This window comes from Petaurus breviceps, unplaced genomic scaffold, assembly GCF_028583685.1.
Source record: "Petaurus breviceps papuanus isolate PSGF00001 unplaced genomic scaffold, PetGlider_PUasm1.0 98, whole genome shotgun sequence".
Classification (NCBI taxonomy): Eukaryota; Metazoa; Chordata; class Mammalia; order Diprotodontia; family Petauridae; genus Petaurus; species Petaurus breviceps.
Window position 1 is genome coordinate 36091745 of NW_027187460.1, and position 26023 is coordinate 36117767.

The following is a 26023-nucleotide window of genomic DNA, read 5'->3' on the forward strand; positions in this document are numbered from 1 at the left end:
ACTCTGTGCTTAAATCCAATTCACAGTTAAGACATTACCCTGTGATGTCATTGGTCCTCTTTGAGAATGAAGGACAAACAACAATAACAAGGACGTCATCAAGGGCATTTGATGGGGTGGTGGCAAAGAGACAAGACATAAATTTAGTAATGCAATACTTTAGGAACCTTGGAGCATTATGGTCTATTTCCATTTGCTTCAATGACTAAATGTTATCACATGTTCATCCCTGAACAAAATTGGTCTTTCTGTGCTACTTTCTCATCCTGGTTTTCTTTCCATCTTTCTAATTCTTTCCTATTGTAATTCAATATCTTATTCCCATAAGATCTTAAAACAGATTATTGGGATCTGGAAGGGAGCTTAACAATCACTTAATCCAACTCCCTCATTTTATAGATGAGGAAATTGTCTTATTCTAAACAGGCAGTCAAATAATCTCTGATGAAACATTAGCCGATTAAGGCTTAAGGTTTTATCCCTTACAAGGATATATAGAATCATGTATTTTAATAGGGGATTCTTGGAAACAACAAAAAAATTCAGGACATAAGGAGATGAATTTCTAATGTTGACATCTGAAACACTGATGAATAGAGAGGGATGATATTTTGGGGAAGGGGATTCTGCAAAATGCCTCTCTGAATGCACAAGGCTTACTGAATGTACAAGGCTGACCCTAACTTTTACCCAGATAAAGAATGTATGTGCTTGTCAGACTCACTCCCTTAAAAAATATATCACTAAGGGGGATTAGATAGAAATCATCTCTGAGGTTTCTGTTTATGATCTGATAATGCATGTTGGGTAATAAGGTGTCTAAAATGATACAGTATTCCTAAAGTGAATTGGCCAAATTGGATAGAAAAGGATTTCATTTTTTATGATTATAGATAATTTATCAACAAATAATTACCACACAGATAAAATACCAACTGACATTTCTATAACATTTTAAAATTCAAAAAGTACATTATATATGCTATCTCACTTGAGCCTTAAAACAAACATATGAAATCAACACCAGAAGGGTTATTATTCCAATTTTATAAATAAGAATACTAAGTCTTGGATAAGTTAGGTGAATTTTATTAATCAATCAGTCAACAAGTATACTTGCAGCCCCAACTATATGCCATCGCTCTGCTAAGTGCTGGGGATTCAAAGAGGAGTAAACGCCATTCTTGACAACCAGGAGTTTCTCATGGAGGAGACGCCATATAAGTAATTCAGAATATGCAAGAAATATACAGGGTAGATTAAAGGTTATATCAGAGGAGAAGGAACTAGATACTAAGGGAGATAGGGTAAGGCTTCCTATACAAGGTAAAATATGGGCTACGACTTGAAGGAAAACAGGGAAAGTAAGGTACAGAAGTGAAGAGGAAGAACATTTCAGGGAGGGGCAACAGCTAATTCAAAGGTGTGAAGAGCAGAGATAGCATGTGGAGGAGTGTGTGGAACAGCAAGTCGGTATATATAGCTGGATTGTAGAAGTATAAGAAGATTGGGAAGGAAAAGAGAGCCCGATTATTGTTGTTATTTGTCCGTACTGGTTGAGGACCAGTGACATCAGGAGGGTGATGTCTTGACTTGTAAGTGAATTGGAGTTAAGTGAGGAAGGGTTGTCCAAAGTCATTAGCTTCACACTCTCCTCCAGGTCATCTGAATCCAGTGGCAAGACATTGCATAGGACAAAGTGGAGATGGCCCTGGCTACAGTGGGAGACCTTGGCCTTTTTAAGCTAAAATCTTTCCTAGTTCCTGATATGTCTGAGCCAACACCCTTCAGTGATTTAAGGTTAGGTAAGAAATGAGGTGAATAATGGCCTAGTTTGCCTTTACAAAAGAATCAGTCAGGGAGGGGAAGAATTGGAAAGGAAAAAGGACCAAGATTATATTGAGTTTTAAATACCGGAGGAAATTATATTCTGAAGGTAATAAGAAACCACTAGAGATTACTGAGTAGAAGGCAAATATGGGCAAGCCTATACTTTAGGAAAATCACATTAGCAGTTGCATGGACTATGGATTGGAGTGGGGTAATACTTGACGTGGGGAAAACAATTATAAAACAATTATATTAGTCTTGGTAAGAGATGAGAAAGACCTGTACTGGGTGATAGCTTTGTGTAGTGGAGAGAAAGGGATGCTTGTAAGAGTTGTGAATGTAGAGACGGCATGATTTGTCCACAGACTGGGTATGTGGGATAAGGGAATGTGAGGGCTTGCTCACTGTAATGGTTATGGGAATTTGAAGATCTTCATTGCCCCTTGTAATGCAATCATACAGGTACTTAGCACCTTGTTCCAAGTTCATGATTGTGTCAAGTATTAAGACCCAGAACTTGTGAATCCCACAGTGGGATGGACTTGTTGATATAACAGGAGGGGCCAGAACAGGGAGGAGCTATTACCCTATATAAGGAAAAGCCCAAACTGAGAGAGGTCAGAACTGCTGGGAGCAAGCATCTGGAGGCTGGGCTGCTACTGCTGGAGAGAGAGAAGAGAACTGGGAACTAAACTGAGAACTGAGAAGAAAAATGAAAACTGAGGATTGAACTGAGAATTGAGAAGAACTGAGAAATGAGAAGAGAGGAAAACTGGGAGGAGGCATGGCTGTGGTGTTGGTGATTTGTCTGTTTTGATGTTACTTTGTCAGATTCATCTGCTGTTAGAGGATGGTGCTGTTGTTATAGAAGTCCTGGGACCTTGCTGCTGGTTCAGAAGCCCCAAAAGAGGATTTTCTTGTGGTGTGTTTACAGAAATCCTGGAGGAGGGTCTTGCTGATGTTTTCAGAGGTCCTGGGACTATACTAATCATTTGTGCTGATTCCTCAGACCTTGGTGTTGGGTCTATGTTGATTTCTCAGGAAGAAAGTGAATTGAAGAGGATGCCAGCAATATGGATGAATGTTATTGTGGCTTTGTTAAGCTTTGTCTTCCCAGGAACAGAAACTGTGAAGTTCTTGAGGTGTACTAGATATTGTGAGCTTCAGTATAGAACAGGAACTGGACAAGAAACTGGACAACAAGGAGACGGCAGGAGCTGGGACCATGGAAAGGGAGACATGGAAGCGAAGTGCCAGCCTCATGTCAAGATGAAAAGACCTCTCCTTGGGTATTTAATGCAAACTGAGGAAACCATGATTCATTAGGGGTGCAGAACTTTGACCTTTACATTTAGATGATTGAGTTAAGGACTTACTACTTTAGGATGATTGGAAACTAATCTCCAGTTAAGAAGAAAGAAGACTGTTTGATTGAAGAGATTAAGACAATGTGACCTGGGGTGGAGGACTTTGACCTTTTTACTTTGTGTCAATTGCCTCCTTAAGGGTGATTGAATTAACGACTTACTAAATGAATGTTGCCTTTTGCTTGAAACTATATGACCACTTTGGTGAAAACTATGTGGCCATTTTAGTGATAAGTTGTTATGCCATAACATTCTGAATGCTATACTTTGATTTCTGTGAATGTTTTGTCTTAATTTGTTACTGAATAAATAGAGTTCACTATACTGTGTAATCAGACCTTGAAAGCTGTTCACAGCAGCCATCCTCTGGAAAAGCTGCTTCTGCTTTGCTTTACACTCATATGATTACCAAACATTGAGGCAGCTAGTGTCATAGTGCATAGAATGCTGGAAGAGTGGTCAGGAAGATTAGAGTTCAAATACTGCCTCAGGCACCAGCTGTCTTACTTTTATGAATCTCAGCCTCACTTTCCTATCTGTAAAATAGGGATGATATTTAGCACCTACTTGGTATCAAAAGTAGTAACATGTGAGTGCTTTTGAAACTATATGAATGCTATCATTGTTAAATAGTAGAAGCAGGCTTGGTTCTAAGTTGAGTACTCTATTCACTCACTAGGCATGGCATGGTGTGAAAATCATGCTACAAAAATGAAATACACATAGTCCCTGCCCTCAGGGAGTTTATAATTCCTCAAGATGAGAAAACTTAGGGACACAAATAAATATTATCCACATTAGTAAAAGTAAGCATTTATATAGAATATAAGGTTTTCAAGGGCAGCTAGGTGGCACAGTGGGTAGAGCACTCCACTCTAGAGTCAGGAGGTCCTGAGTTCAAATTTGGTCTTAGACACTAGCTGTGTGATGCTGTTTGAGCTGGAGAAGGAAAGGACAAACCACTCTAGTATCTCTGCCAAGAAAACCCTAGAGAGGATCATGAAAAGTCTGAAATGACTCAACAACAAAAGATTTGCAAAGCACGTCAAATATTTTAACAGTCATGGTGAGGCAATTGCTATTGAGGAAACTGAGGACCAAGAAGGTCAAATGAGTTGCCCAGGTTCATAGAGCTAGGAAGAGTTTTGAGGCAGGATTTGAACTGAAGTCTTTCTGGCTCCCTATGCTCTACCTACTGGACCACCTAGCTGCCTATTGTATTACCCAGCTTCCTATTAGAATGTAAGTGCACACAAGAATCACAAACAAAACACTGGGAAGATTCGAGGAGGAATTTAGGTGCTAATGAAAAATTTAGGAAGAAAAAAAATACTTCTGTTTGGGGAGATCAGCAAAGATTTCATGAATTAGATGGCACCTAAATTAATCCTTAAAACAAGGGAAAGATTTCAAAAGTCACAATTGGTAGTATAAGGCAGAGACATGTAAAAAGTATGTTTGAAGAGGAGGCAGGCTGATATCAGAGCATAGTGAATAGTTGAGACTGGATGAATTGTGAAGTACATATAGGGAAATAGCATAAAATAGGATAGAAAGGGACAAGTAGGTAGAGCAATGGGTAGAGTACCAGCCCCAGATTCAGGAGGGACTGAGTTCAAATTGGCCTCAGACAATTGACATTTATTAGCTGTGTGACCCTGGGCAGGTCACTTAACCCTAATTGTATCACAAATGGAAAAAAAAAGTTAGAAAGTTAGGTGAGAAACTCTGGAAGGCCTTGACTAGGGAGTCTATGAACCTTTGACCTAATTCAATTGGTGGTGGGGAACCACTGAAGTTTTGGTGATTGGCACTCCACAGAAGTGATTTCAAAGGAATTGAGCTTTCATATGAAGTGACATGTACATTTATACTTGAGAATGATGTCTGTTACTGATTGTCCCTTTCCAGGGATAGAGGCCCAGTTTCCCTACTCCTCCTCCCCCACCATAATCATTTCCTGACATCTTTTTCTGTTTCATTCCCTATATCTTGGTTGACATGCCCTATTTTCTTCTTCTTGATGAATGACTGCTTGATTGCTTTTTTTCCCCCAATGTGTGAGATATATTTTTCCATTGAGTAGAAACTACTTTAATGACCTTTGATTTCTTGCTTCTCTAATAGCTTTTAAATGATTACTCAAGCTTTAGTCACATTTCAAAACTTCTAAATTGAAAGCAACTGAAAATATGACAGATATTATTAGAATTACTTAGGATAAAAAACACATAGATGACTTGCAATCTGTACCTCTGGAGGGAGTACCTACTTCCCCACCCCTAAACACCTCCTAGATATTGAGCAAAACCTGAAACTTGATCATATAACTGAATGTAGTCTGTGTAGGATTAATTTATTTTTTCAGACAGCAAAAAGCATATACTAAAAATTTTAGAGTTGAAAAGGCACCTCTGTCTTGGGATCTGGTTAGATGCTAGATACAGCTGTTCAAGGTCATCAGTCCAGCTTTGCTTAGAGCAGCAGGTTATCTTGGCCAAGGCCTCATTGATAGACTATCTACCGTGTTTCCCCGATAGTAAGACCTATCCCAAAAATAAGCCCTCCCCTTACTGTGTAAGATTCCTCTAAAATAAGCCCTCCCCCGAAAATAAGCCCTATTGAGATTGCTACTGTAGTGAAGGTGATCCCCTGTGCTACACGCTACATTACGGTACCCTCTGTATGCACCGTCCCCCCCCCCCCCCCGTGAAATGCACGCCGCGCTCTGAGCTGCATCCAATCAGAGCTGCAGCAGTGAGCACATCATCCTGTTCTTTATTGAATTCATTATTGAATAAAGGTACATTTTTTTGTTCACATTTACCTGTTATTAAAATTGCTGTCAGTGTTCATTAAAATAAGCCCTCCCCTGAAAATAAGCCCTCTGGTGTTTTTCTGTCCAAAAAAATAATAAGACAGTGTCTTATTATCGGGGAAACACGGTACTAGTGATAATCCCACAGTTCTCTTGGGAACAGAGAAAAATGGGTTCAATTTAGGACCAGCAGGTCCCATATTTAGAGGTGGAAGGGATTGTAGAGATCATCTATCACATCTCTCTCATTATATAGAACAGGGCATTAAAGCTGAGTGAGGATCAATGACTCACCCAAAGTCACACATACGGTAAGTGGCAGAATCAAGATTCCAACCTGATTCCAAAACTAGTAGTCCTCTTCCTACTGTACTGTTTAATATTATTACTTTACAATCCTTTAATCATGGGTGTGCTGCTAAATGTTTCACAATTTATTTCTGAAAGGAGTAAAATATGTACAACACACTTCTAAATTATATTTCTTGTATTTTGAGTTTTGAGTTGTTTCCCTCCCTTTCTTCCAAAGCTACATTAGAGAAGTTCAACTGTACAATACATATTCCATATTTCCATATGTCTCTGGAGGTGGATATCATCTTCCTTCATAGATCCTTTGTAGTTGATTTGAGTATTCACATTAATCAGAATAGCTTAGTAATTCACAGTCATTCTTAAAACAATATTGCTGTTAGTGTATACAAGTGTTATAACCAAGTATTCTCTTGGTTTTGCTCATTTTACTCTTCATTATTTCATTCAAGTCTTTGCAGGGTTTTTTTTTTCTTTTTCAAAAATCAACCTGCTCATCATTTCTCATAGCACAGTAGTATGCCATCACAATCATGTACCACAACTTGTTCAGTCATTCCCCAAATGATGGACCTTTTCTCCCTTTCCAGTTCTTAGCCACCACAAAGAGAGTTGTTATAAATATTTGAGAACATATAGGTTCTTTTCTCCCTGATCACCTTGAGAAACAGACCTAATAGTGCTATTGCTGGGTCAAAGGGTATACATGTTTTATAACTCTTTGGTCATATTTCTAAATTGTTCTCCAAATAGCACACTTTCAAATATAACCTACATTGTTAAAATTTTCTCCATTACTTTCTAAAATCTAGAAAATAAAGAAAACAATAGCTCAAACCCTGACTTGTAGCCCAATTTCTGAGGTAAAAATGTTTCACGCTGAAAATTTAATAGTCAACTCTCACAAACTAGTTCCAGTTGGCTCCAGCATGCCCTTGCTATAACTCTTGGGTCAAAGGTTCCTACATTATAGGAGCGATTTGGGTAATCATTTTGGGGGGTTCACTGCTGTAACAGCAAGCACCCCAAGTATCCCCAGGGTGGCTGCTCACAGGTTCTTGAATCTGCTTTGATAAAGGAAAGCAACTCAAAATGGGTTAACAAGCTTACTTTAATCAGTCAGACATATATCGTTTACCTTGTTCAGGGGAAAAAGGTCAGCACCCCGAACTTCAAAGTATACAGGCAGAATTATCAAGACAGAACCAGATCAAGTAGACAGCTTTCTAAACTGTCCAGCCATTACATCCATACCCAGTCAACATCTGGGTTTCCACATCTGGGTTTTTCAAAGGGGGGGGGGGAGGGTCCTGGACAACGGCTTCCAGAATACAGATCAAATCACAGAACACTTCTCAAAGTGAGCCCCCAAAACAGAGCCTCACATCAGGGCTTATATAGCCTTCTCCTGGCTGAGAGAATGTAACAACCTTATTGACCCACTGGCCAATCAAAAAGTATTTACTGAAAAACAAGCCTCCCACCCCATGTTTCAGGTGCACTTTAGCCTAGGGGCAGGGAAGATCTTTAAATTTGCATTCCCATTACAACTGCCCCTGCACATTCCCCCATGCATAAAATTTGATCATTTTTCTACATGACACTATCCAATATTTTGCTACTGACTTGCCTAGCTGTAATTGCAAGCACAGAAGTAGTTCAAACCTTGTTTCAGCTATTGAATTAACACCTTGTTTCAGTTCAAGTTTCTTTTGAGCCTTGTATCAGGTCTGTTAAGAAACAGAACGTGTGAACCCCACAACTTATGAACCCTAGAACTCATGAACTCCTGCAACAGGAAGGGGAGGAGCTAATGACCATATACAAGGAGAGGCCCAGGCTAGAGACAGCAGAACTGAGAAGAGGACTCTTGTGGTCGCAAAGTTAAGAAGGAGAAAACTTGTGATATCTTGGCACTCTGTTTGTCTGCTCTGTCTATGTTGATGTATGTTTGTGATACTTTGCACAGAAGCCCTGGGACCTTACTGGAAGCCTTGAAAGAGGCTTCTGGTTATATGTTTAAAAAGTCCTGGAGGAGGGTGTTGTAGGTCCTGGGACTTCACTGATGATTTGTGCTGACCTCTTGGACTTTGTGGGTCTGTGTCGATTTCTATGTTGATGATTTGGGTTGAGTTCTCATACCTTGTTTGTGGGTCTGAGATGATTTCACAGGCAGACAGTGAATTGATAATGGTGCCAGCAATATGTATGAATATTATTGTGGCTCTGTCAGGCTTTATCTTCCCAGAAACAGGAACTGTGAAGGACTTGAGGTGGACTGGACACTGTGAACTTCAATATGGAGTGGGAACTGGACAAGGAGCTAGACAAGAAACTGGAAGCTACTTGCCTTTGAACCTAGGTGACAGTTGGAGCTGGGACCATGGAAGAGGAACCATGGAAGCTGAGGGCCAGCCTCAGGTCAAACAGAAAGAAGACTTTACTTGGATACTGTTTACTAACTGAGAAGATTATGATTTACTGTGACCTAGAGGTGGAGAACTTTGACTTTTGTACTTTGTGATTGAATTAAGGGTCTTGTGATTGACTATATGAATGCACTTTGTTTAAAATTTTAAAAAAATTGGTGAAAACTATGTGGCCATTTTAGTGATAAGTTGTTGAGTTGTGCCATGGTGAATGCTGTATTTTGATTTTCCGTGATAAGTTCTAATATTGTGAATTCTGTACCTTGATTTTCTGTAAATGTTTTGCTCTGGTTTGTTATTGAATTAAAAGAGAGTTTGGGGGCTGCCAGGTGGTGCAGTGAGTAAGAGCTCCGGCCACGGCGTCGGGAGACCCAGGATTGGTTCTGGCCTCAGAAACTTGGCACCCACACAAAAGAACTGGCCATGTAACCTTAAGCAAGTTACTTAACCCCAATTGCTTAAAAAAAGAGAGTTTGCTATACTATGTAATCAGAACCTTGAAAGCCGTTCACAGCAGCAGTCCTCTAGAAAGCTGCTTGTGCTTGGCTTTACACTAGCAAGCACAGTGTTTATGAAGTTCAAAAGAGAAAATGTTTATTTCTAGTTCAACTGAAACAAACAGAGCTCTTACCTGATCTCAATGAAATATTGACACTAATTAGTGGCAGCCCTCCAGACTCTACAACCTGAGTCATTTACAGTCATGCAGGAATTAGACCTCCCAGTTAGTGTCAACTCTTGTAGTGCTCAGCATGTCAATTAGTCTATGAGTATTTTGCCCCTATTATGGGGTAAATACTATGCTAAGCACTGGAGATACAAAGAAAAGCTGAAAGATGGCCTCTGACCTCAAAAAGCCCCCAATCTAATGGGGGAGACAACAGGCAAACAAATATGTACATACATACTATAGGCAGCGTAAATGGAAATAATTAACAGAGGGAAGGCACTAGAATTAAGAGGGATTGGGAAAAGCTTTCTGCAGAAGGTGAGATTTTATCTGAAACTTGAAGGAAATCCAGGAAATCCAAGAGGTAGAGATGAGAAGGGAGAGTTTTCCAAGTATGGGACATAGCCAGAGAAAATGCCAGAGCTGAAAGATGGAGTGTCTTGTTTGTGGAACAGCAAGACAGTATCACTGAATCTAGTGGGATTTGAACACTGAACAGTGGATTTTATATTTCCTTATCACTAGAAGTGATAGCAAACCAATGGAATTTATTGAGTATTAGGATGACATAGTCAGACCTGTGCTTTTGGAAAATCACTTTTGTGACTGAATGGAACATATAATGGAATAGGAAGAGACTTGTGGCAGGCAAATCAATATTGCAATAGATATGACATGAGGAGAGAAGGGTCTGCATTTGGGTGATAGCAGTATCAGAGGAAGAGAAGGGTGAAGTGGACAACTGAGCAACAACAAGACAGCAATGCCAATTACAATTTAATAGGAGTGTTTGTTAACCGGCAGGTGACTGCCTCCCAGTAAGGAAGACAGCATCGAGCCTTGCAGAGCAAATTTTATAGAACTAGATGTTGTTAACAACAAAGTGTGGTTCCAAGGGTGTGTAGTGCCATTTCTAGTGAAGCCTTGATTTACCTAGCAAATACAAGAACAGACTTGTATCTGGGGTATGTTTCTAATAATACAGGTGGAAAGTTCCCTTACTATTGTGGCCGATCAGGTGGTTTCCAGGGACCCTGGTAGGGGCCCCTTCTGGAAGGTTTCAACTGGGAGGGGCTTTGGTATATAATTTCTGGTGGGCACTTCAAAGGGTACATATTCAAGAGATGTTGCAAAGGTCAAATAGACAGATCTTGGCAATAGATTGCTATGGGGTAAGGATGATTGTGGGGAGTCAACCTGTGAGCCTGGGGGACTGGAAGAAAGGCAGTGCCTTCAATAGAGCATAGAGAATTTTGGAAAGGGGCAGGGTTTGGGGGAAAGATAATGAGTTCATTTTTCGATTTGTTGGGTTTAAAATGTCTACGGCATATGGAAAAAAAAAAACCTGCAGCTGAGCTAGCTTAAATGATTTACCCAGGATCACATGACTAGTAAATATACAAGGCAGCAGTTGAACTCAGTTCTCCCAGTGATATCAATTAGTCACTCAGACTTAAAGTGCCACCCATTCCCAGTCATTGGAGTCCATTGTTGGTGCCTCCCAAAGTTCTCCACAAGCTCCTGGGTGTTATTTATCATCCCTGCTACCATTGTTCTTTTGACTTTCTGCCCTGTGTAGCACCTCTATGTATCTCTTTCTATAGTTTTATATTGCATCCAACACGTGATGTAGGTACATCCTCCCCCCCTCCAGAGGAAGGACTTTTCTACTGGGATCTCCATCTCACTACCACAGGAAGTAGGATATTAGAATTCCCTGTAATGGCAATGTTACAGTCCAAAGGCACTACAAATCCTAGTGTAACCCAATACCCACGCCCCCAGTGGTCAGCATTTATATAGCATGTAAAGGTTTGTGAACACTTTACATAAGTTGTTTCATTTGATTGTCAACAATCCTGGGAGGCAGGAGCTATTATTATCCCCACTTTGCATATGGAAAAACTGTGGCTGAGCTAGCTTAAATAAATTACCCAGGGTCACATGGCTAGTAAATATTTAAGGCAGTATTTGAACTCAGTTCTCCCAGTGATATCAGTCATCCAAACTTAATTGGATTTTTGTAGAGGGTATTTGCTATGGTAGTATAATAAAAGTGCCTGGTACAAAGCATCTTCCCCAAAGTCTGTGACACTCCCATTAATACATTTAGAGTCTAGGGGAAAATGGATTTAATCTTAAAAAGCACATGCGAAAAATAGCAATTCACAGTTCCTGGAAGTCTTCTTACTAGAATTCCCAAGAGTTTCCCACTAGGTATGGTGTACCTCTTTTGATGGGTCCTTTGTGGACCCTCAATTCCATTGCTTATTTTGTCCTCCCTGTCCTTGTCACCTAATGCAAACAGTATTCTGGAAATGTTACTAGGAAGTTGAGGGAAAAATCTAAATTTTCCAGCTTCTATAATGTTCATGACAGTCCTTTGGCCAAGGGGGAGGAGAACAGGACAGAAAGAAGATCAAGGCTAAAATGGAGGCCAAGTTCTGATTCTCCCCTGACCACCAAACCTCATTCATTCCTTCTCAGCAGTTTATTTATTAGGCATTTGACTATATAATATCACATACATATTTACTCAGAAGTTAGACCCTCTCATCTTTAATCTGGTCTCTGTAGTCAACATTAGGTTGGGACTAAGTGACTTTACAGAAAGATATTCTCATTTCCCCCAGCCTTGGTGGGGGGTGGATGCTGGGAGTGTTCACCACCCATGGAAATATTTCTCATGAATTGGAGGAGTCTGAGAAAGCATTCCAAGCCATGCTTCCACACCCCCCTCTCTCCACACAAACCATCTGCAATTGTGCTTCACGTCCCACAAATCTCTCTGGAGCCAAATGAGTGTGGTTATTTATATTACTTAGGGTAAAACTACTCAAACTTGCAAGAACTTGGTCTCCAAGGTCACTTCTCCTGATGACAATTTGTATGACAGATGAATGTTTTGACTACTGCTAGGGCACCAAGGGATCTATGAAATACTTGCCCTCTGTTCACAAGAACAAAGTTGATCAACTTGGCAAGAACCCCTGAGTCCATCATATCCAGGGGACTGGCAATTCAATCTCAAAGGTTAGAAATAAGTGTGTTGTGGAATAGGATGTGAAGAGTGGTGATTCTGCAAATAGATAAAGAGAGAAATCTTGTCAGTTCCTTATAACCAGGGCTAGGCATTTTATAAATTACTTGGATTAAGGTAAAGATGGAATGCTTATCAAGTTGACATGATACCAAGCTGGAAGTTTAGCTAATACACTGAATGACTGAGTCAGGATGCAAAAATACCTTGAGAGGCTAGAACACTTGACCAAATCAAATAAGGTGACATATAATAAGGATAAATATAATGTGCTATACTAGGTTTCAAAAAATCAACTTCTTAAATACAAGATGAGGAAAAGCTAGAAAGCGGTTCATCTGGAAAAGATTTTGAAGTTTTGTTGCACTGCAAAGTTTGTATGAATGAACAGTGTGCTATGGGGAAAAAGAAAATTAGTGTTATCTTAAGATGTTTAAGAGTTATTGAGATTATAAGTAAGAAGTGATAGCCCCAATGGACTCTGACCTGGTCTATATCTGGAGCACTGTGTTTGTTTCTGGCCACTTTCTTAGAAAAGACTTTGCTAAACTTTAGAATATCCTGATACTAAAGTAGCTGGGATGCTGAAGAGCCTAACCTTCATAATACAAGGGGATCAGTTTAAAGAATTGTTGAGGCTTTACCTGGAGAAGAGACTTGGGGGACGGAGGGTGGCATGATAGCTGTCATGAAACATTTGCACGATTATCCTGTGGACTAGGGGTAATGGGTAGAAGTTTCAAAGAAGCAAATTTAGGCTTGAAGTCAGGGGAAATAAAAACTTCCGAACAATTTAAACTATTAAAAAGTAGAATGGTCTGCACTAAGAGGTAGTGATTTCTCTGTTGCCTTAGGTCTTTCAGCAAAACCTGGTTAATTCTTTTGGGTATATTGTAGAGAAGATACTTCTTTCTACTGTGGTTGGACTAGATGTCTTCTGGGTTTTTTTTCTAAGGTGAAAATTTTTATATTCCATTAATTCCACAACTCAGCAGTGTGGATAGGTGAATTACAACATCTCTGAGCTGTACCAAACCTCCTGGGGCTTAAAAATGGTTTCAAGTTGTTGAGATGGTAAAATGCCCCAAAGCATGCCATTAATTGAATCAACATGAATCCTGTGAGACAGTTACTATGAAGTATTATTATCCTAATTTTACAAATAAGGAAATGAAAGCTCAGAGAGGCATGTGAGTTGCTTGTGGACACACAGTAAATGTCAGAAGAAGGATCTGGACCTAGATTCTTCTGATTTCTAGGCCAACAATATCCAATATACCATGTTTCTTTTCTAAGTGACTTTGTCATTATCAACTTCAGGCCATTTGTTTGGAAACAGTTCAAGGATCTGAGCCAACATAATCCAAAAGCCTCTGATAATCTCTCTCTCTCTCTCTCTCTCTCTCTCTCTCTCTCTCTCTCTCTCTCTCTCTCTCTCTCTCTCTCTGTCTCTCTCCTCTCTTTCTGTCTGTATCTTTCTCCTTCTCTCTCTCTCCTCCTACTTTGCCCTTCCTCTCTCCCTCTCCTTTCCTCTCCTCACTCTTTGTCATTGAAGCAATACTGTGCTATACTTTTGTCTAACAGTTCCTGTTCAAGCTGAATTTCTCTGGCCACTTTAGACAAGGTCAGCCAGCTCATCATTCATTAAGCTTCTTTGGCATCCAATCATCTGCCAGCAAAGCAATATAATAACACATCACTCATCCTTAAAATGTGATTACCACCCACTTCACAGAGTTGCAAGAATCATTTGAAATAACATGTATAGAGCAACTTCTAAATTGTATAAATGCTAGGTATCATTATTATTAATCTGGAATTTAAGACCAAATGTTTTTTATTTCAATTTGAGTGCCTTCACAAGTTGATAAGAGGATAGAGTACTTAATTTGAAATTAGAAAGATCTAAGTTTAAAGTCTGGGTTAATAATAATAGCTACCAGGTGAATAGTTTAGAGGTTTAAGAGGGTCAAAAAATAGCTCAATTAAAAAAAAACCCTACTAAAATCTAAGTATAAAAGAAATCAGCTTTGTGAGGCATATGAGTTTAATTGTCAAAAGTGGTAGAAAATGAATTGTTGCTTCAATATAAAGGTTTAGATTGCCTTGTAAATGATCTAGGATAATGTATCTTTGAGAGATGAAAAGTTTGGTAGTTCAAAACATCATCAGGAAAAACACTTTTTAAAACTTATAAAATGCATTTCCAAGGTGAGAAAGCTGCTGGCAAGGAAGAGGTGGAACAATCAGAGACTGAGGAGAGGAGCCAGGATATTTGTTGCTTCTATCTCCTTGAAAAGTGTTCTAGTTAGAAGAGAGACATGGGGATCTTTCCCACAATCCTCTTAGAATGCTGTGGCTGCTGAATAGCTGTCTTCCTGCCATTATTGAATTTTGCTATTATAACCCATATATAGCCTGGCTGGTATAGCTACCTACGGGCTAACCCCTGGAGTGGAATATGGGCTATGCTCTATCACTCTCCCCATTTCTCCCCCCTCTCATTCCCCTCCTTCACTCCACCCCTACTTTGCTTAACCCAGTTCACTCTCACATTAGGAGAAAGAGTTTCCCAGACAGTCTACCACCATACAGTTGCATCTCAGGCTCCTAGAGGTAACCTTGTTTTTGGAGTGATAAACTCCCCAACTAATCATTCTGAGTTCCTATTTGTTTGTTTCCTATCTATAGAAAAATTAGTAAGGTGCCATTAATTCTTTTTAAGCAGTTATTAAGTTTATTTGTTTAATAAAAACAGTCGATGTAATTCAGTTCCCAAAATTGTTCTCTTTTATTTTATTCCTGAAGCCTGCCCACACACACTAAACTTGTCGATTAATTGAACACAATCTCTTTCACTTCTTTTTTAAAAAAATATTTATTTTATTGTTACATTTTGAGTTTCAAGCTGTGCCCTGTCCTGCTTCCCAACTCTACACTACAGAAAGATGACATTTGACACAGGAACACACATATATGTGTGTGTGTGAAGTCATACAACACACATATTCATATATCAGATCTTCCTCTGGAGGTGAATATCATCTTCCTTCGTTGGGCCTTTGTAGTTGTAAGACAAATGAACACAGCACACAGGACTGCTAGCACAAGTTCACTCTTGATCTGGTCAGATAGGAAAGGCTAAGAGGTTAATAATCTTACTTTATTCTAGTCTCGTTTTCTCAGGAGAGGATTGCTGATAATGGAAGGACAAACTCCTAAAGCATTCCTAATCACCCTTCTTGCAAGGGCCAGCAAGAAGTGGGGGGGAGGAGGCAACTACCCCTATGTCTCAATGGGGTCAATCGAGATGGATACAACTTGTGCATTCCCTAAATCCCCTCAGCCCTCAATGGGGACCAGTTGAGGCACGCACAGCATTCGGGCATTCAACCCTAAGGTTCCCCCAAGTCTCCCCATTCACTGACTAATGACCACCTGTTTTATAGGGGCAACAGAAAAAGAAGGCATATTGCCAGCAATAGTCTCACAAGTTTACACTACCCCATCCCTGTATCTCACTGTGTAGTCACAGTAGATGTTTATATTATTTATCATTATATAAAACTGTGCAAGTGTGGTGGAGATGTTTGAACCATAGCTGTGGGAACTCATATCTAATACCTGGGAATGAGAGAGTATTATGACTATGGATCCTGGGAAACTGAACTATAAGAAATAATAACAAAAATCCACTTTACACACACTAAAATTGACCTTACTCTAGTTTATTTGAATATTCATATTACTTAGGATAGCTTAGTAATTCACAGTTATTCTTCAAATAATATTGCTATTACTGCACACAGTGTTCTCTTAATTCTGCTCTTTTCACTCTTCATTATTTCATGCAATTCTTTGTAGGTTATTCTAATATCAACATGCTCATCATTTCTTATAGCACTGTAATATTCCACCACAACTATATACCACAAATTTGTTCAGCCATTCTCCAACTGAAGGCATTCCTACAATTTCCACTTCTTTGCCACCACAAAAAGAGCTGGTATAATTTCTTTTAAAGAGCTGGTAAAAATGTTTTAGGACATAAAGTTTCTTTTTCCTTTTCCCTTTTTCCATGATTATCTTGGGAAACAGACCTAAAAGTGGTATTGTTGGGTCAAAGGGTATACACAGTTTTATAACTTTTGGGGTATAATTCAAGATTGATCTCCAAAATGATGGGATCAGTTCATAGTTCCACCAAAGTGTATTAGTGTCCCAATTTTTACATATCCCATCCAACATTTGTCATGATCCCCTTCTATTATTTTAACCAAATTGACAGGTGTGAGTTGGTACCTCAGAATTGTTTTAATGTGTATTTTTTTCATCAACAATGATTTATAGCAATTTTCATATGACTATATACAACTTTGATTTCTTTTTCCAAAAACTGCCTGTTCATAACCTTTGATCATTTATCAATTGGGGAATGATTTATATTCTTATAAATTTGACTCACTTCTCTATATATTTGAGAGATGAGGCTTTTCTCTGAGAAACTGTCTCCTTTCTTTTTCTCCAGCCAATCTGCAAAACAAAAATTTTCTCTGATCAGTAGTCTCAGTTCAGCATAATAACTAAAGTCTTCTCATTAGCTGATTGCTCCTGCTAGAATCTTGTGAGCTTAAAAAAATCACTGATATCCCTTTCAATTCTCATGTTGTGTGATTCTGTGGTACTTGGCATACTGCTTTTTACAAATAAGGAAAAAGAAAAGATAATGGAGTAAGCTGGAGTTAAAAGGCAGATAGTTCTTATTAACTGTATCCTTTATTTTTCTTATGATCAAAATACTCAAGTATCCCTTGACATTGAGCTATAAATGTTTGTTTTTCAGTTTCCTAAGTATATTAAGCAGACTCATTATGAAATTTTAGTTCAGGGACATAAAATTGCTCATTATGTTATCCACCAGTACTCTTGTGATTTGCTACAAAACTGTGTCTGTAAAGTACAAGTGGTTTTTTTATATGGTTTCTAACCCTTAAGTTTGAAGGACTAAAAGTTATTTGTTGTTTTAGTGTTTTAATTTGATAGTTGTCTCAGGAAACTGGAAAATTTGCTGTTTATTAGTCCATTCTGATTAAAAGGGTAAAGTTGAATTAAATAATGGTATAAGTTGAATAGCACCTGAATCAGTGGCAGGCACTGTTGCAGATTCATTAAATTGTATATGGATGAAAAAATATTAGGACTCTTCTATTATTTAAAGAATATTTAATATACACACCCTGTTTCACTTTTTTTTTGTTCTATAAGGAGTCAGTAAAAGCGTTTTTTTTTTCAACTAAGAGGTAGGGGTCATATCTTAGTAACTAAAGGTAGGGACTTCCTTCAATGGGTAAGATTTGGATTTTTATGTACTGTGACTACTAAGGTTGAATGATATCATCTCTGCGATGATGATCCTGCATGGAAATTTGAGTGGAGTGGTGAATGTTGAGACTTATCAAGTGACAAATTTAACTGGAATTCCATGAAACAAGTGGTGATTCTCCCTTCCTGATTCATTTGGAAAATGTAGTATTTGCTAGTCTAGATGAGGGAGAATGCACACCCTTTAAAACACCTTTTCTAAATCTGTCATTTGGGGGATGTGTCAAGTAGATTGTCAGATTGAAAGTATCTACAGTAGTATGGGAGAGAGCAAGAAGCTAAAATGAGATGAGTCAAGGATGTAGGTTCAAGGCATTGTGCAACAGGAGGCTGGAACTCAGGAAGTAGTCATTCTATCAGATCAGTCACTGATGCTGTGGGAATGGAAACAGGTGAATACAAGCCAGTAAGTTTGGTCATGCCTGAATTCCACTGATCATGTTAGGAAATTAAGTAGATTTTCCTCAGTGTTGGTTATTCTCCCAGGAGAACCCTTCTCCAGCTCTCTTCCACCATTTTTCCTTCCCTTGCTACCAACCCCCACCCCTAAATTTGAAGGTACACAATTTTGGCCATAGCTATTTTGCTGCGGTATTATCTCTTCAACTAGCCTTTTTCCTTTAAATTCAATTCAGCTTAATTCAATTCAACAAATATTTATTGAGTGCCTGGCATGTCAGGAACAATGTACTAGATACTCTAGGAGAAAAGTTTAGATAAGAGATAGTTCTTGTCCTCTAAGAACTTAGGTCTAGTTGGGGAAAAAACACATGCCAAACATGTTTATCCTTAGAAATGTTTTTTTTCACTTTATTCTTTTTCTCATTTTAAAAATCTGTTTCTTTTTCCACAAATATGATGAATATGGAGTAATGTTTTACATTATAGCATACATATAAAATCTATAAAACTGCTCACCATTTTCAGAAGAGAGGAAGGGAGGGAGAGAGGGAGAAAAATGTGGATCTCAAAATCTTGTAAAAATGAATGCTAAAAATTGTCTTAATATGCAATTGTGGAAAAAATAAAAGACTAAAGCATAACTAAATAAATGAATTAATTAATAATGAAATGAATAAATGTTTACTGAATGATTTGCTGAAAGTTAGTGAGCCCTAGTGCTCCCTGGTATCCACATAATATGAAAAACGACTCTAAGATGACTTCCAGCCTGAACATGACTGGCACAAAAGCTCCAGCATGAAAAACATGAACAAGAATCACATAGGATGAGAAGACATGGATGGGTGAGGATCTGCCTCCAGGAAAGGAACAAATAAACAGGTGAAATCATAGCTCCATTGAAGGATGAATTTATATTGTTGCTATGGCATTAAACGTACTAGCAACAGCCTTGACTAATAATGACATTTTCCCACAGCCAGTTGATGATATTAGGTGGGCATGCCTTCAGTTAATAGCTTTTCAGTGATTATCTAATAAGAACAACAACAATAGAAACAGGTAGCAATTATGTGGCACTTTAAGGTTTGCAAAGCACCTTATCTCATTTGTTCCCCTTAAGTCTGTGAGGTAGGCACTATTATTATCCCCATTTTACAGATAAGGAAACTGAAGTTAAGAGAACATGAGTGAATTACCTCCCATCCCTCACCCTCATTTCCCTAACACTTCTCTAGTATCTGTCCCCATGCCCTTGGGCAAATTCAAACTCAGGTCTCTTTGCCCCCAAAGTCCAACACTGTGCCACCTATAACTGCCAGTATCTCAGAATATTGTTGGAATCATATTCTCAGAATCCTTTTATAATAAATAGCATAAGCACTAATTTCTCCTAGTCCTTTGCACAAATACAATAGTTTACATATAATGCAAGTATGATAATTGATAAATTGGACTCTTTAATTTTTCTGCCTCTACTAAATTATTTTTTTAAATAATAGTGTATATATATACATATATATGTGTATATATATATATATATATATATATATATATATTTAAGCATTTCATTTTAAAACTTTGAGCACCAGTCCCATAGTCGGGAGGAACCAGGATTGGTTCCAGCCTCAGATATTTAACACCCACACAAAATAACTCATTGTGTAACCTTGGGCAAGTTACTTAACCCCAATTGCTTAAAAAAAAGAAATAGAGGGGTAGATCAGTGGAATAGATTAGGTACACAAGACACAGTAGTCAACGATTATGTCAATCTACTGTTTGATAAACACAAAGACCCCAGCTTCTTGGGATAAGAACTCACTACCTGACAAAAATTGTTGGGAAAACTGGAGATTAGTATGGCACAAACTGGGCATAGACCAACATCTGACACTGTATACCAGAATAAAGTCCAAATGGGAACACAATCAATATATAAAGGCTGATACTATGTACAAATTAGGGAAGCAAGGTATAGTTTGTCTGTTAAATTTATGGGAATGGAGGAATTTGTGACCAAACAAGAGATAGAGAACATTATGAAATACAAAATGGATAATTTTGATTACATTAAATTGAAAAGTTTTTGCACAAACAAAGCTAAAGCAAGCAACATTAGGAAGGAAGCAGAAAACTGGGAAACAATTTTTATAACCAGTGTCTCTGATAAAGGCCTCCTTTCTAAAATATATAGAGAACTGAGGCAAATTTGTAGGAATACAAGTCATTCCCCAATTGATAAATGGTAGAAGGATATGAACAGGCAATTTTCAGAGGAAGAAATTGAAGTTACCAATAATCACGTGAAAAAATGCTCTAAATCACTATTAAATAGAGAAATGAAAATCAAAACAACTCCGAGGTAACACATCACACCTATCAGATTGGCTAACATGGCAAAACAAGAAAATGATAAATTTTGGAGATGTGTGAAAATTGGAATACTAATTCATTGTTGGTGGAGCTGTGAACTGATCCAAACGATCTGGAGAGCAATTTGGAACTATGCCCAAAAGGCTATAAAAATGTGCATGCCCTTTGATCCTAGAAATACCAGTTCTAGAGCTGTATCCCAAAGAAATCATAAAAATGGAAAAAAGGACCCACGTGTACAAACATTTTTAAAGCAGCTTTTTGTGGTGGCCAAGAACTGGAAATCAACGGGATGCCCATCAATTGGGGAATGGCTAAACAAGTTGTAGTATATGAATTAATAGAATACTTTTGTGCGATAAGAAATGAACAGGCAGACGTCAGAGAAACCTGGAAAGACTTATATGAACTGATGCTGAGTGAGGGGAGCAGAAGCAGAACATTGTACACAGTAACAGCCACAGTGGACAAGTATTGATTTTGATAGACAGCCCTTTTCAGCAATGCAAGGACCTAAAACAATTCCAAAGGATACATGATGGAAAATGCCAGACACATTCAGAGAAAGAACTATGGAGTCAGAATGCAGAATGAAGCAGACTATCTTCTTTTTTGTTTTGTTTTTCTTTCTTGTGGTTTTTTCCCCTTTCATTATAATTCTTCTATGCAACATGACTAATGTGAAAATGTGTTTAATAGGAATGTATATGTAGAGCCCACATCAGATTGCAAGCTGTCTTGGGGAGGGAGGGGTAAAGTAGGGAAAGAAAATTTAAAACTTATGGAAGTGAATGTTGAAAACAAAGAATAAATAATAAATAAAGAAGAAAATAAATTTGTAGTGGACCAATAAAAAAAGGTTTAATTTCAGCAAGATATCTTCCATCCATTCATCAGATATATTCAAGACTACTTGAAAGATATAAAAAACAGAGATAACTTTGTTAGTCACCCTGATCATAAAAATCAGAAGTACAAAGAGCTATAATAGTTCTAAAACAGGCAAACATTCTCACCAAAGGTGTTCACTATCATGATTGAAGAGATTCCATGAAGAGTCCAAGTTGAACAAGGGATTCCTTGTAGATAGTGAGTTCCTGAATATATTCCTATATTCATGCTTGTGGATGACATTGTGTCCCCAATCAAGTCTGAAAATGATATAGAGATTCTTGGAACGAATATATAACCACTCAAAAGAGTTTGGCCTGACTGTCCATATTGGAAAGATAAAGTGGATGTAGAATACCTGTTGTCTGGATCATGACATATAGTAAGATAATTTATAGGCCTTGCCCCTCAGCAAATACATCTGGAGACAAAGAGAATAATTGAAAAATTAGTTGGACACAGAATTAAACAAAAAGAGGAGAGTGACCTGGTTCAACTTCATGAAATTAGAAAGCTCCTCTAATGATTCCACAAAACTCCCAGAAACAAAGGTTCATGATTTTTCATAACTGATATTTTGCTCTTATTATTATATGGCCTTTCTTGGAACACCATGCAAGACAGTGATCTTGGAAGAACTGAAAATGAGGGGCAGCTAGGTGGCACTGACCCTGGAGTCAGGAGGACCTGAGTTCCAATCTGGCCTCAGACACTTAACACAAAAAACTAGCCATGTGACCTTGGGCAAGTCACTTAACCCCAGTTGCCCTCCAAAAAAAATTCTAAAAAGAAAAAGATCTGAAAATGAGTATCAGACAGAAAGTGATACAGAATTGTATTGTGGGTGTGAGCAGGCTACAACATTAAACAAACTTCTAAGGAAAACTGTAGTAAAGAATGTCTTAAGGAAATACATGATCAAAAATGAACATGGGCTAGTCACCTAGCAAAGGTAAGGGATAATGGGTGGACATACTGAGTGCTCCTCTTCTTGTGATATGCAGGGAAAATGAGGATCGTGAATGTGTTCTGTAGAACCTCTTTAGAAAACTATTTGGAGAATTACCTGGGTCACACAGCATGAACAAGCAAATGATCTTGCATTATCAACATAAATGGAAGGAATATCTAAATTGATAAGATCACAGATGCATTTGAGTACTTGGATTTGATTGAGGTATTACATTATTTGCAGCTAAATAACATCCATAACAGTATATTGATATGAAAGAAAAATTTTTGCAGGCTCCATAGCTTAAGATCATTGAAAATACTATAATTTTCTAACTGCAATATAGCTTAATCTCCTGTTCAATTCTGGATCTAGCTCATTGTTTATCAATAGCAAGTTTCTAAAATATTTGTGTGATAGACAAATACAAGTTGAGGGAATAATAGCATTATTTTTCTTAAAAAGGCCTGTTTTTAATGGACAACAAACAGCAAAATAATTTGGTTGATCAGAGAGAAAAAAAGCTAGTGCCATACTTAGGCTATAGACAGAAAGGAAGGAAAGGAAGAAGGAAGGAAGGAAGAAAGGAAGGAAGGAATTAAGAAAAAGAAAAATAATTACTAAACACTTAATATGTGTCAGACGCTGTGCTAAGTGCTAAGTGCTAAGCAAGCCAGACAATTAATCACAGATAGCACATAAAGTAGAACTGGAAACTCAGAGGGAATGGATATCATGCTTTGACCAGGAAATGTATTATAGACCTAATTCCAGGCAAGATAAAGGGAAAGGTACATCTGATAGATGTATCAGAGCCTATGGTGGTTCCCAGGACTGGAATCCAAGGTTTCCTTGAGGAGAAGGTATGGATGATGACTGGTTTTAAAGTGACATGGTTTCGAGCTGATAGCTGGGAAGAGAGAATTAGTCCCCAGAAATAAGGAGGTGACTACTGTACTCTGGTCAGACTACATCTGGAATGTTGTGGTCCTTTGGGGTACCAAAATTTAAGACAGATATTGACAAATTGGAGAATATCCAGAGGAAAGCAACTGGAATGTTGAAGGGTCTATGTCATAGAAATATCAGAAATATATAGAAACTGGACGTATTTCCCTGGACAAAAGAAGATTCAGTCCCAGGTAGGGGAGGGGGTCTATGATAACTGTAATCATGTATTTAATGCATTGTCACATGGAAGAAATATTAGACTTGTTCTATTTGTCCCCAGAAGACAAGACCAGGAGCAATGGATAGAAGTTGTACAGGGGCAAAATTAGACCTGATGTCAGGAAAATCTTCCTAATACTTTGAGTCTGGCTCAGCTTGTAACTCCACAGACTACCTCTTCACCTTCAATCCAGTGGCTTTCTCACTCTGGCAAAGCTTTTACCTCTGTGGCCTGCTGTTATTATTAATGAGTTCTTCCCTAGACCCTCCATCTGAGGAAGTCCCCATGCTGGCCAGCTCATCCCCTGACTATCTCTACCTCACTTTCCTTTTACTCAGATTTTTCAGCTCCCTCTACATTGGAATATAAGCTCCTTCAGGAAGAAGAATGTCCTCTTGCTTGTATTTGTAGCACTTAGCAAAGTTCCTGACATATAGTAAGTGCTTAATGAATGCTTTGTTTATCTAAGAATTAAGGTGATCTAAAAGTAAAACAGGAGTAGCTAGGTAGTGAAGTGGATAGAGTGCCAGATCTAGAGTCAAGAAGACTCACCTTCCTGAGTTCAAATCTGATCTCAGATACTTACTAGCTGTGTGACTCTGGACAAGTCACTTAACTCTGCCTCAGTTTCCTCATCTATAAAATGGGATGGAGAAGGAAATGGCAAAATACTTCAGTATTTTTCTCAAGAAAGCCCCAAACAGGGTCACAAAGAATTGGAAACAAGTGAACAACAAAAGTCAAAATAGCATGGGCTGCTTTCAAAGGTAATGGACTCCAGGGTACGGGAGGTCTTCAAACAGACTGAATGACTGACCACATGTCAGCTATGTTGTAGATAGGATTCTTTCTGGTATGAGTTGCACTAGACGGACATTGAAGTCCTTTACTACTCTGAAATTCTGTGACTTCATTACTCATTGAGTGCATTGCTCATTTTGCCATGACATAATCAGGCTGATATAAATTCTTCATCCATTTTGCTTTTCTAGCACAGATGGACTGATCTCTTTAGTGTAACTATGAATCTTGCTGAAGAGGCTCCATTGTGTTCCAGAATTTGATGCTACTGACATATTGTTCTGATATAGGAATAGCTGGGAAAAAAGAATCTTTCCATCAAAAGAGACAAACCCTTTTTGGACTTTGAGACTAATACCCCACAGGACAGTGGTGAATACCTTTGGTTAATGAATATCTTCTTGTTTGAAAGTGATATTTGATGTAGTATTTTTAAAAACTGTCTTTGAGACACACATCAGGGAATCTTGTGTTACCTTCATGTATGTAATTAAGAGACCTTTTACATTTTTTTCATAAATTTGCATTGTCATTCTACTGAGCCAAATAGTTTCTTGTAATCAGCATACCCGAAACACAATAGACTCTCTCTTTCTCTGTTTCTTAGTTCTTCGTGTGACTATGAAGATGTGGTCTATGTAAAGAAAATAATTTGCAAAAGCTTGGTTGTTCTCTTCCCGTGTTTTCCTCGAGGATATTAATAATATGAATGCATAAAACAGTCTCAAAGGGGTGGGGAAGGAGACTTGCAGGAGAGAAGTCATTTATGTATTCTTGGTTGCCTTTTGATAGATAACAGCACCATTTGTGATCTTTTCCATTCTGTTGAAATGTTCCTGCTTAGAAATCTCATGAAAATTGACCCCTGAGTATCTTCCATCTTGTGTTACCTTCAGGACTTTTGTATGCATTAGGACAAATTTGATGACTATGTTCTTACTGCCATGGATACCTCTTCACACAATAAACCAAGGACTCAGGTTGTGAAGTACAAATGACATGATTCTTTCTATTACCAAAAAAATAGAACAGGGGTGGCTAAGTAGCGCAGTGAATAGAGCACTGGCCCTGGAGTCAGGAGGACCTGAGTTCAAATCTGGCCTCAGGCACTTAACTAGCCATGTAACCTTGGGCAAGTCACTTAACCCCAATTGCCCTACAAAAAGAAAAAAAAAGGAACAACATAAAAACATGGCCATATCTTTGCCATTTCATGTTAGTTGCATTCTTTCCAGTTATCCCGGGTCTGCTCACCTTTGAGACCTTGGACAAGTAGCTTTCTTTCTCTATGGTTCACTTTCTTCACCTGTAAAATGTGGAAGTTGTTAAAGTCATTGTCTTGGTTCAAACTTTAGTGAATTAATTGGACACTAGAGATGTGTGATTCACATAGAGACTATTTGTATATTCCTCTGGAGACTATTTACACAGCCAGAGTATGTTTCACACTGGAAACTTTTGAAGAGTTGACATGTTTGAATCAAGAAGAACCTGTTAAACTGCTAGGAAAAAAAGAGATAATTTTAGGGCTGGACCAGTCAACCCAGCTAAGATGGGAAAGGTCATAGAAAGCTTAAAAATT

The 26023-nt window shown here is 38.3% G+C and overlaps 1 pseudogene; it reads left to right on the plus strand.

Annotated features, from left to right (window-relative positions):
• Positions 1–1705: 1705 nt before the first annotated feature.
• Positions 1706–26023, plus strand: part of LOC138156055 (D-glutamate cyclase, mitochondrial pseudogene) — a 71974-nt pseudogene continuing 47656 nt past the window's right edge.